The following is a 10,236-nucleotide window of genomic DNA, read 5'->3' on the forward strand; positions in this document are numbered from 1 at the left end:
TCGTGACGGCTCAAAATACAGGGGTGAATAGTTTTTACAGGGCTGGTCTGCTCTCCCAGCACCTAACCCTCCTCTTTTCACAGCACGGGCTTGGGACCGGCCATGGCAGAGTTAAAATAACTGAAACCTTGAAGATTGAAAATGGTTCCCTACACCCAATCGTGACAGCTTGAAATACAGGGGCGAATAGTTTTTTGCAGGGCTGGTCTGCTCTTCCAGCACCTAACCCTCCTCTTTTCGCAGCACGGGCTTGGTACCGGCCATGGCAGAGTTAAAAAAAACTGAAACCTTGAAGATTGAAAATTGTTCCCTACACCCCGTCGTGACGGCTTAAAATACAGGGGCGAATAGTTTTTACTGGGCTGGCCTGCTCTCCCAGCACCTAACCCTCCTCTTTTCATAGCACAGGCTTGGGACCGGCCATGGCAGATTTAAAAATCTGAAACCTTGAAGACTGAAAATTGTTCCCCACACCCCATCATGACGGCTTGAAAAACAGGGGCGAATAATTTTTACAGTGCTGGTCTGCTCTCCCAGCACCTAACCCTCCTTTTTTTGCAGCACGGGCTTGGGACCGGCCATGGCAGAGTTAAAAAACTGAAACCTTGAAGATTGAAAATTGTTCCCTACACCCCGTCGTGATGGCTTGAAATATAGGGGCAAATGGTTTTTACAGGGCTGGTGTGCTCTCCAGCACCGAACCCTCCTCTTTTCTCAGCACGGGCTTGGGACCGGCCATGGCAGAGTTAAAAAACTGAAACCTTGAAGATTGAAAATTGTTACCCACACCCCGTCGTGACGGCTTGAAATACAGGGGTGAATAGTTTTTACAGGGCTGGTCTGCTCTCCCAGCACCTAACCCTCCTCTTTTCGCAGCACGGGCTTGGGACCGGCCATGGCAGAGTTAAAAAAACTTAAACCTTGAAGATTGAAAATTGTTCCCTACACCCCGTCGTGACGGCTTGAAATACAGGGGCGAATAGTTCTTACAGGGCTGGTCTGCTCTCCCAGCACCTAACCCTCCTCTTTTCGCAGCACGGGCTTGGGACCGGCCATGGCAGAGTTAAAAAAACTGAAACCTCGATGATTGAAAATTGGTCCCTACATCCCATCGTGACGGCTTGAAATACAGGGGCGAATAGTTTTTACAGGGCTGGTCTGCTCTCCCAGCACCTAACCCTCCTCTTTTCGCAGCACGGGCTTGGGACCGGCCATGGCAGAGTTAAAAAACTGAAACCTTGAAGATTGAAAATTGTTCCCTACACCCCGTCGTGACGGCTTGAAATACAGGGGCGAATGGTTTTTACAGGGCTGGTCTGCTCTCCCTGCACCGAACCCTCCTCTTTTCGCAGCACGGGCTTGGGACCGGCCATGACAGAGTTAAAAATCTGAAACCTTGAAGACTGAAAATTGTTCCCCACACCCCATCGTGACGCTTGAAAAACAGGGGCGAATAATTTTTACAGTGCTGGTCTGCTCTCCCAGCACCCAACCCTCCGCTTTTCACAGCACGGGCTTGGGACCAGCCATGGCAGAGTTAAAAAAACTGAAACCTTGAAGATTGAAAATTGTTCCCTACACCCCGTCGTGACGGCTTTAAATACAGGGGCGAATTGTTTTTACAGGGCTAGTCTGCTCTGCCAGCACCTAACCCTCCTCTTTTTGCAGCACGGGCTTGGGACCAGCCATGGCAGTGTTAAAAAACTGAAACATTGAAGATTGAAAATTGTTCCCTACACCCCGTCGTGATGGCTTGAAATATAGGGGCAAATGGTTTTTACAGGGCTGGTGTGCTTTCCAGCACCGAACCCTCCTCTTTTCTCAGCACGGGCTTGGGACCGGCCATGGCAGAGTTAAAAAAACTGAAACCTTGAAGATTGAAAATTGTTCCCCACACCCCGTCGTGACGGCTTGAAATACAGGGGCGAATAGTTTTTACAGGGCTGGTCTGCTCTCCCAGCACCTAACCCTCCTCTTTTCGCAGCACGGGCTTGGGACCGGCCATGGCAGAGTTAAAAAAACTGAAACCTTGAAGATTGAAAATTGTTCCCTTCACCCCGTCGTGACGGCTTGAAATACAGGGACGAATAGCTTTTACAGGGCTGGTCTGCTCTCCCAGCACCTAACCCTCCTCTTTTCGCAGCACGGGCTTGGGACCGGCCATGGCAGAGTTAAAAAAACTGAAACATTAAAAATTGTTCCCTACACCACATCGTGACGGCTTGAAATACAGGGACGAATAGTTTTTACAGGGCTGGTGTGCTCTCCAGCACCGAACCCTCCTCTTTTCTCAGCACGGGCTTGGGACCGGCCATGGCAGAGTTAAAAAACTGAAACCTTGAAGATTGAAAATTGTTCCCCAAACCCTGTCGTGACGGCTTGAAATACAGGGGCGAATAGTTTTTACAGGGCTGGTCTGCTCTCCCAGCACCTAACCCTCCTCTTTTCGCAGCACGGGCTTGGGACCGGCCATGGCAGAGTTAAAAAAACTGAAACCTTGAAGATTGAAAATTGTTCCCTACACCCCGTCGTGATGGCTTGAAATATAGGGGCAAATGGTTTTTACAGGGCTGGTGTGCTCTCCAGCACCGAACCCTCCTCTTTTCTCAGCACGGGCTTGGGACCGGCCATGGCAGAGTTAAAAAAACTGAAACCTTGAAGATTGAAAATTGTTCCCCACACCCCGTCGTGACGGCTTGAAATACAAGGGCGAATAGTTTTTACAGGGCTGGTCTGCTCTCCCAGCACCTAACCCTCCTCTTTTCGCAGCACGGGCTTGGGACCGGCCATGGCAGAGTTAAAAAAACTGAAACCTTGAAGATTGAAAATTGTTCCCTTCACCCCGTCGTGACGGCTTGAAATACAGGGACGAATAGTTTTTACAGGGCTGGTCTGCTCTCCCAGCACCTAACCCTCCTCTTTTCGCAGCACGGGCTTGGGACCGGCCATGGCAGAGTTAAAAAAACTGAAACCTTGAAGATTGAAAATTGTTACCTACACCCCGTCGTGACGGCTTAAAATACAGGGGCGAATAGTTTTTACAGGGCTGGTCTGCTCTCCCAGCACCTAACCCTCCTCTTTTCACAGCACGGGCTTGGGACCGGCCATGGCAGAGTTAAAATAACTGAAACCTTGAAGATTGAAAATGGTTCCCTACACCCCGTCGTGACGGCTTGAAATACAGGGGCGAATAGTTTTTTGCAGGGCTGGTCTGCTCTTCCAGCACTTAACCCTCCTCTTTTCGCAGCACGGGCTTGGGACTGGCCATGGCAGAGTTTAAAAAACTGAAACCTTGAAGATTGAAAATTGTTCCCCACACCCCATCGTGACGGCTTGAAATACAGGGGCGAATAGTTTTTACAAGGCTGGTCTGCTCTCCCAGCACCTAACCTTCCTCTTTTCGCAGCACGGGCTTGGGACCGTCCATGGCAGAGTTAAAAAAACTGAAACCTTGATGATTGAAAATTGTTCCCTACACCCCGTCGTGACGGCTTGAAATACAGGGGCAAATAGTTTTTACAGGGCTGGCCTGCTCTCCCAGCACCTAACCCTCCTCTTTTCGCAGCACGGGCTTGGGACCGGCCATGGCAGAGTTAAAAAAAACTGAAACCTTGAAGATTGAAAATTGTTCCCTACACCCCGTCGTGACGGCTTAAAATACAGGGGCGAATAGTTTTTACTGGGCTGGCCTGCTCTCCCAGCACCTAACCCTCCTCTTTTCGCAGCACGGGCTTGGGACCGGCCATGGCAGATTTAAAAATCTGAAACCTTGAAGACTGAAAATTATTCCCCACACCCCATCATGACGGCTTGAAAAACAGGGGCGAATAATTTTTACAGTGCTGGTCTGCTCTCCCAGCACCTAAAACTCCTCTTTTTGCAGCACGGGCTTGGGACCGGCCATGGCAGAGTTAAAAAACTGAAACCTTGAAGATTGAAAATTGTTCCCTACACCCCGTCGTGATGGCTTGAAATATAGGGGCAAATGGTTTTTACAGGGCTGGTGTGCTCTCCAGCACCGAACCCTCCTCTTTTCTCAGCACGGGCTTGGGACCGGCCATGGCAGAGTTAAAAAACTGAAACCTTGAAGATTGAAAATTGTTCCCCACACCCCGTCGTGACGGCTTGAAATACAGGAGTGAATAGTTTTTACAGGGCTGGTCTGCTCTCCCAGCACCTAACCCTCCTCTTTTCGCAGCACGGGCTTGGGACCGGCCATGGCAGAGTTAAAAAAACTGAAACCTTGAAGATTGAAAATTGTTCCCTTCACCCCGTCGTGACGGCTTGAAATACAGGGACGAATAGTTTTTACAGGGCTGGTCTGCTCTCCCAGCACCTAACCCTCCTCTTTTCGCAGCACGGGCTTGGGATCGGCCATGGCAGAGTTAAAAAAACTTAAACCTTGAAGATTGAAAATTGTTCCCTACACCCCGTCGTGACGGCTTGAAATACAGGGGCGAATAGTTCTTACAGGGCTGGTCTGCTCTCCCAGCACCTAACCCTCCTCTTTTCGCAGCACGGGCTTGGGACCGGCCATGGCAGAGTTAAAAAAACTGAAACCTCGATGATTGAAAATTGGTCCCTACATCCCATCATGACGGCTTGAAATACAGGGGCGAATAGTTTTTACAGGGCTGGTCTGCTCTCCCAGCACCTAACCCTCCTCTTTTCGCAGCACGGGCTTGGGACCGGCCATGGCAGAGTTAAAAAAACTGAAACCTTGAAGATTGAAAATTGTTCCCTACACCCCGTCGTGACGGCTTGAAATACAGGGGCGAATGGTTTTTACAGGGCTGGTCTGCTCTCCCTGCACCGAACCCTAATCTTTTCGCAGCACGGGCTTGGGACCGGCCATGACAGAGTTAAAAATCTGAAACCTTGAAGACTGAAAATTGTTCCCCACACCCCATCGTGACGCTTGAAAAACAGGGGCGAATAATTTTTACAGTGCTGGTCTGCTCTCCCAGCACCCAACCCTCCGCTTTTCACAGCACGGGCTTGGGACCAGCCATGGCAGAGTTAAAAAAACTGAAACCTTGAAGATTGAAAATTGTTCCCTACACCCCGTCGTGACGGCTTTAAATACAGGGGCGAATTGTTTTTACAGGGCTAGTCTGCTCTGCCAGCACCTAACCCTCCTCTTTTTGCAGCACGGGCTTGGGACCAGCCATGGCAGAGTTAAAAAAATTGAAACATTGAAGATTGAAAATTGTTCCCTACACCCCGTCGTGATGGCTTGAAATATAGGGGCAAATGGTTTTTACAGGGCTGGTGTGCTCTCCAGCACCGAACCCTCCTCTTTTCTCAGCACGGGCTTGGGACCGGCCATGGCAGAGTTAAAAAAACTGAAACCTTGAAGATTGAAAATTGTTCCCCACACCCCGTCGTGACGGCTTGAAATACAGGGGCGAATAGTTTTTACAGGGCTGGTCTGCTCTCCCAGCACCTAACCCTCCTCTTTTCGCAGCACGGGCTTGGGACCGGCCATGGCAGAGTTAAAAAAACTGAAACCTTGAAGATTGAAAATTGTTCCCTTCACCCCGTCGTGACGGCTTGAAATACAGGGACGAATAGTTTTTACAGGGCTGGTCTGCTCTCCCAGCACCTAACCCTCCTCTTTTCACAGCACGGGCTTGGGACCGGCCATGGCAGAGTTAAAAAAACTGAAACATTGAAAATTGTTCCCTACACCCCATTGTGACGGCTTGAAATACAGGGGCGAATAGTTTTTACAGGGCTGGTCTGCTCTCCCATCACCTAACCCTTCTCTTTTCGCAGCACGGGCTTGGGACCGGCCATGGCAGAGTTAAAAAAACTGAAACCTTGAAGATTGAAAATTGTTCCCTACACCCCGTCGTGACGGCTTAAATACAGGTGCGAATAGTTTTTACAGGGCTGGTCTGCTCTCCCAGCACCTAACCCTCCTCTTTTCGCAGCACGGGCTTGGGACCGGCCATGGCAGAGTTAAAAAAACTGAAACCTTGAAGATTGAAAATAGTTCCCTACACCCCGTCATGACGGCTTAAAATACAGGGGCGAATAGTTTTTACAGGGCTGGTCTGCTCTCCCAGCACCTAACCCTCCTCTTTTCACAGCACGGGCTTTGGACTGGCCATGGCAGAGTTAAAAAAACTGAAACCTTGATGATTGAAAATTGTTCCCTACACCCCGTCGTGACGGCTTGAAATACAGGGGCAAATAGTTTTTACAGGGCTGGTCTGCTCTCCCAGCACCTAACCCTCCTCTTTTCGCAGCACGGGCTTGGGACCATCCATGGCAGAGTTAAAAAAACTGAAACCTTGAAGATTGAAAATTGTTCCCTACACCCCATCGTGACGGCTTAAAATACAGGGGCGAATAGTTTTTACTGGGCTGGTCTGCCCTCCCAGCACCTAACCCTCCTCTTTTCGCAGCATGGGCTTGGGACCAGCCATGGCAGAGTTAAAAATCTGAAACCTTGAAGACTGAAAATTGTTCCCCACACCCCATCGTGACGGCTTGAAAAACAGGGGCGAATAATTTTTACAGTGCTGGTCTGCTCTCCCAGCACCTAACCCTCCTCTTTTTGCAGCACGGGCTTGGGACCGGCCATGGCAGAGTTAAAAAACTGAAACCTTGAAGATTGAAAATTGTTCCCTACACCCCGTCGTGATGGCTTGAAATATAGGGGCAAATGGTTTTTACAGGGCTGGTGTGCTCTCCAGCACCGAACCCTCCTCTTTTCTCAGCACGGGCTTGGGACCGGCCATGGCAGAGTTAAAAAACTGAAACCTTGAAGATTGAAAATTGTTCCCCACACCCCGTCGTGACAGCTTGAAATACAGGGGTGAATAGTTTTTACAGGGCTGGTCTGCTCTCCCAGCACCTAACCCTCCTCTTTTCGCAGCACGGGCTTGGGACCGGCCATGGCAGAGTTAAAAAAACTGAAACCTTGAAGATTGAAAATTTTTCCCTTCACCCCGTCGTGACGGCTTGAAATACAGGGACGAATAGGTTTTACAGGGCTGGTCTGCTCTCCCAGCACCTAACCCTCCTCTTTTCGCAGCACGGGCTTGGGACCGGCCATGGCAGAGTTAAAAAAAACTTAAACCTTGAAGATTGAAAATTATTCCCTACACCCCGTCGTGATGGCTTGAAATACAGGGGCGAATAGTTCTTACAGGGCTGGTCTGCTCTCCCAGCACCTAACCCTCCTCTTTTCGCAGCACGGGCTTGGGACCGGCCATGTCAGAGTTAAAAAAACTGAAACCTCGATGATTGAAAATTGGTCCCTACATCCCATCGTGACGGCTTGAAATACAGGGGCGAATAGTTTTTACAGGGCTGGTCTGCTCTCCCAGCACCTAACCCTCCTCTTTTCGCAGCACGGGCTTGGGACCGGCCATGGCAGAGTTAAAAAAACTTAAACCTTGAAGATTGAAAATTGTTCCCTACACCCCGTCGTGACGGCTTGAAATACAGGGGCGAATAGTTCTTACAGGGCTGGTCTGCTCTCCCAGCACCTAACCCTCCTCTTTTCGCAGCACGGGCTTGGGACCGGCCATGGCAGAGTTAAAAAAACTGAAACCTCGATGATTGAAAATTGGTCCCTACATCCCATCGTGACGGCTTGAAATACAGGGGTGAATAGTTTTTACAGGGCTGGTCTGCTCTCCCAGCACCTAACCCTCCTCTTTTCACAGCACGGGCTTGGGACCGGCCATGGCAGAGTTAAAATAACTGAAACCTTGAAGATTGAAAATGGTTCCCTACACCCCATCGTGACAGCTTGAAATACAGGGGCGAATAGTTTTTTGCAGGGCTGGTCTGCTCTTCCAGCACCTAACCCTCCTCTTTTCGCAGCACGGGCTTGGTACCGGCCATGGCAGAGTTAAAAAAAACTGAAACCTTGAAGATTGAAAATTGTTCCCTACACCCCGTCGTGACGGCTTAAAATACAGGGGCGAATAGTTTTTACTGGGCTGGCCTGCTCTCCCAGCACCTAACCCTCCTCTTTTCATAGCACAGGCTTGGGACCGGCCATGGCAGATTTAAAAATCTGAAACCTTGAAGACTGAAAATTGTTCCCCACACCCCATCATGACGGCTTGAAAAACAGGGGCGAATAATTTTTACAGTGCTGGTCTGCTCTCCCAGCACCTAACCCTCCTCTTTTTGCAGCACGGGCTTGGGACCGGCCATGGCAGAGTTAAAAAACTGAAACCTTGAAGATTGAAAATTGTTCCCTACACCCTGTCGTGATGGCTTGAAATATAGGGGCAAATGGTTTTTACAGGGCTGGTGTGCTCTCCAGCACCGAACCCTCCTCTTTTCTCAGCACAGGCTTGGGACCGGCCATGGCAGAGTTAAAAAACTGAAACCTTGAAGATTGAAAATTGTTCCCCACACCCCGTCGTGACAGCTTGAAATACAGGGGTGAATAGTTTTTACAGGGCTGGTCTGCTCTCCCAGCACCTAACCCTCCTCTTTTCGCAGCACGGGCTTGGGACCGGCCATGGCAGAGTTAAAAAAACTGAAACCTTGAAGATTGAAAATTTTTCCCTTCACCCCGTCGTGACGGCTTGAAAAACAGGGACGAATAGGTTTTACAGGGCTGGTCTGCTCTCCCAGCACCTAACCCTCCTCTTTTCGCAGCACGGGCTTGGGACCGGCCATGGCAGAGTTAAAAAAAACTGAAACCTTGAAGATTGAAAATTGTTCCCTACACCCCGTTGTGACGGCTTGAAATACAGGGGCGAATAGTTCTTACAGGGCTGGTCTGCTCTCCCAGCACCTAACCCTCCTCTTTTCGCAGCACGGGCTTGGGACCGGCCATGGCAGAGTTAAAAAAACTGAAACCTTGAAGATTGAAAATATTTCCCTACACCCCGTCATGACGGCTTAAAATACAGGGGCGAATAGTTTTTACAGGGCTGGTCTGCTCTCCCAGCACCTAACCCTCCTCTTTTCACAGCACGGGCTTTGGACTGGCCATGGCAGAGTTAAAAAAACTGAAACCTTGATGATTGAAAATTGTTCCCTACACCCCGTCGTGACGGCTTGAAATACAGGGGCAAATAGTTTTTACAGGGCTGGTCTGCTCTCCCAGCACCTAACCCTCCTCTTTTCGCAGCATGGGCTTGGGACCGTCCATGGCAGAGTTAAAAAAACTGAAACCTTGAAGATTGAAAATTGTTCCCTACACCCCATCGTGACGGCTTAAAATACAGGGGCGAATAGTTTTTACTGGGCTGGTCTGCTCTCCCAGCACCTAACCCTCCTCTTTTCGCAGCACAGGCTTGGGACCAGCCATGGCAGAGTTAAAAATCTGAAACCTTGAAGACTGAAAATTGTTCCCCACACCCCATCGTGACGGCTTGAAAAACAGGGGCAAATAATTTTTACAGTGCTGGTCTGCTCTCCCAGCACCTAACCCTCCTCTTTTTGCAGCACGGGCTTGGGACCGGCCATGGCAGAGTTAAAAAACTGAAACCTTGAAGATTGAAAATTGTTCCCTACACCCTGTCGTGATGGCTTGAAATATAGGGGCAAATGGTTTTTACAGGGCTGGTGTGCTCTCCAGCACCGAACCCTCCTCTTTTCTCAGCACAGGCTTGGGACCGGCCATGGCAGAGTTAAAAAACTGAAACCTTGAAGATTGAAAATTGTTCCCCACACCCCGTCGTGACAGCTTGAAATACAGGGGTGAATAGTTTTTACAGGGCTGGTCTGCTCTCCCAGCACCTAACCCTCCTCTTTTCGCAGCACGGGCTTGGGACCGGCCATGGCAGAGTTAAAAAAACTGAAACCTTGAAGATTGAAAATTTTTCCCTTCACCCCGTTGTGACGGCTTGAAAAACAGGGACGAATAGGTTTTACAGGGCTGGTCTGCTCTCCCAGCACCTAACCCTCCTCTTTTCGCAGCACGGGCTTGGGACCGGCCATGGCAGAGTTAAAAAAAACTGAAACCTTGAAGATTGAAAATTGTTCCCTACACCCCGTCGTGACGGCTTGAAATACAGGGGCAAATAGTTCTTACAGGGCTGGTCTGCTCTCCCAGCACCTAACCCTCCTCTTTTCGCAGCACGGGCTTGGGACCGGCCATGGCAGAGTTAAAAAAACTGAAACCTCGATGATTGAAAACTGGTCCCTACATCCCATCGTGACGGCTTGAAATACAGGGGCGAATAGTTTTTACAGGGCTGGTCTGCTCTCCCAGCACCTAACCCTCCTCTTTTCGCAGCACGGGCTTGGGAC

This window comes from Aquarana catesbeiana, linkage group LG01 (assembly GCF_042186555.1).
Source record: "Aquarana catesbeiana isolate 2022-GZ linkage group LG01, ASM4218655v1, whole genome shotgun sequence".
In the NCBI taxonomy this organism is placed as follows: domain Eukaryota; kingdom Metazoa; phylum Chordata; class Amphibia; order Anura; family Ranidae; genus Aquarana; species Aquarana catesbeiana.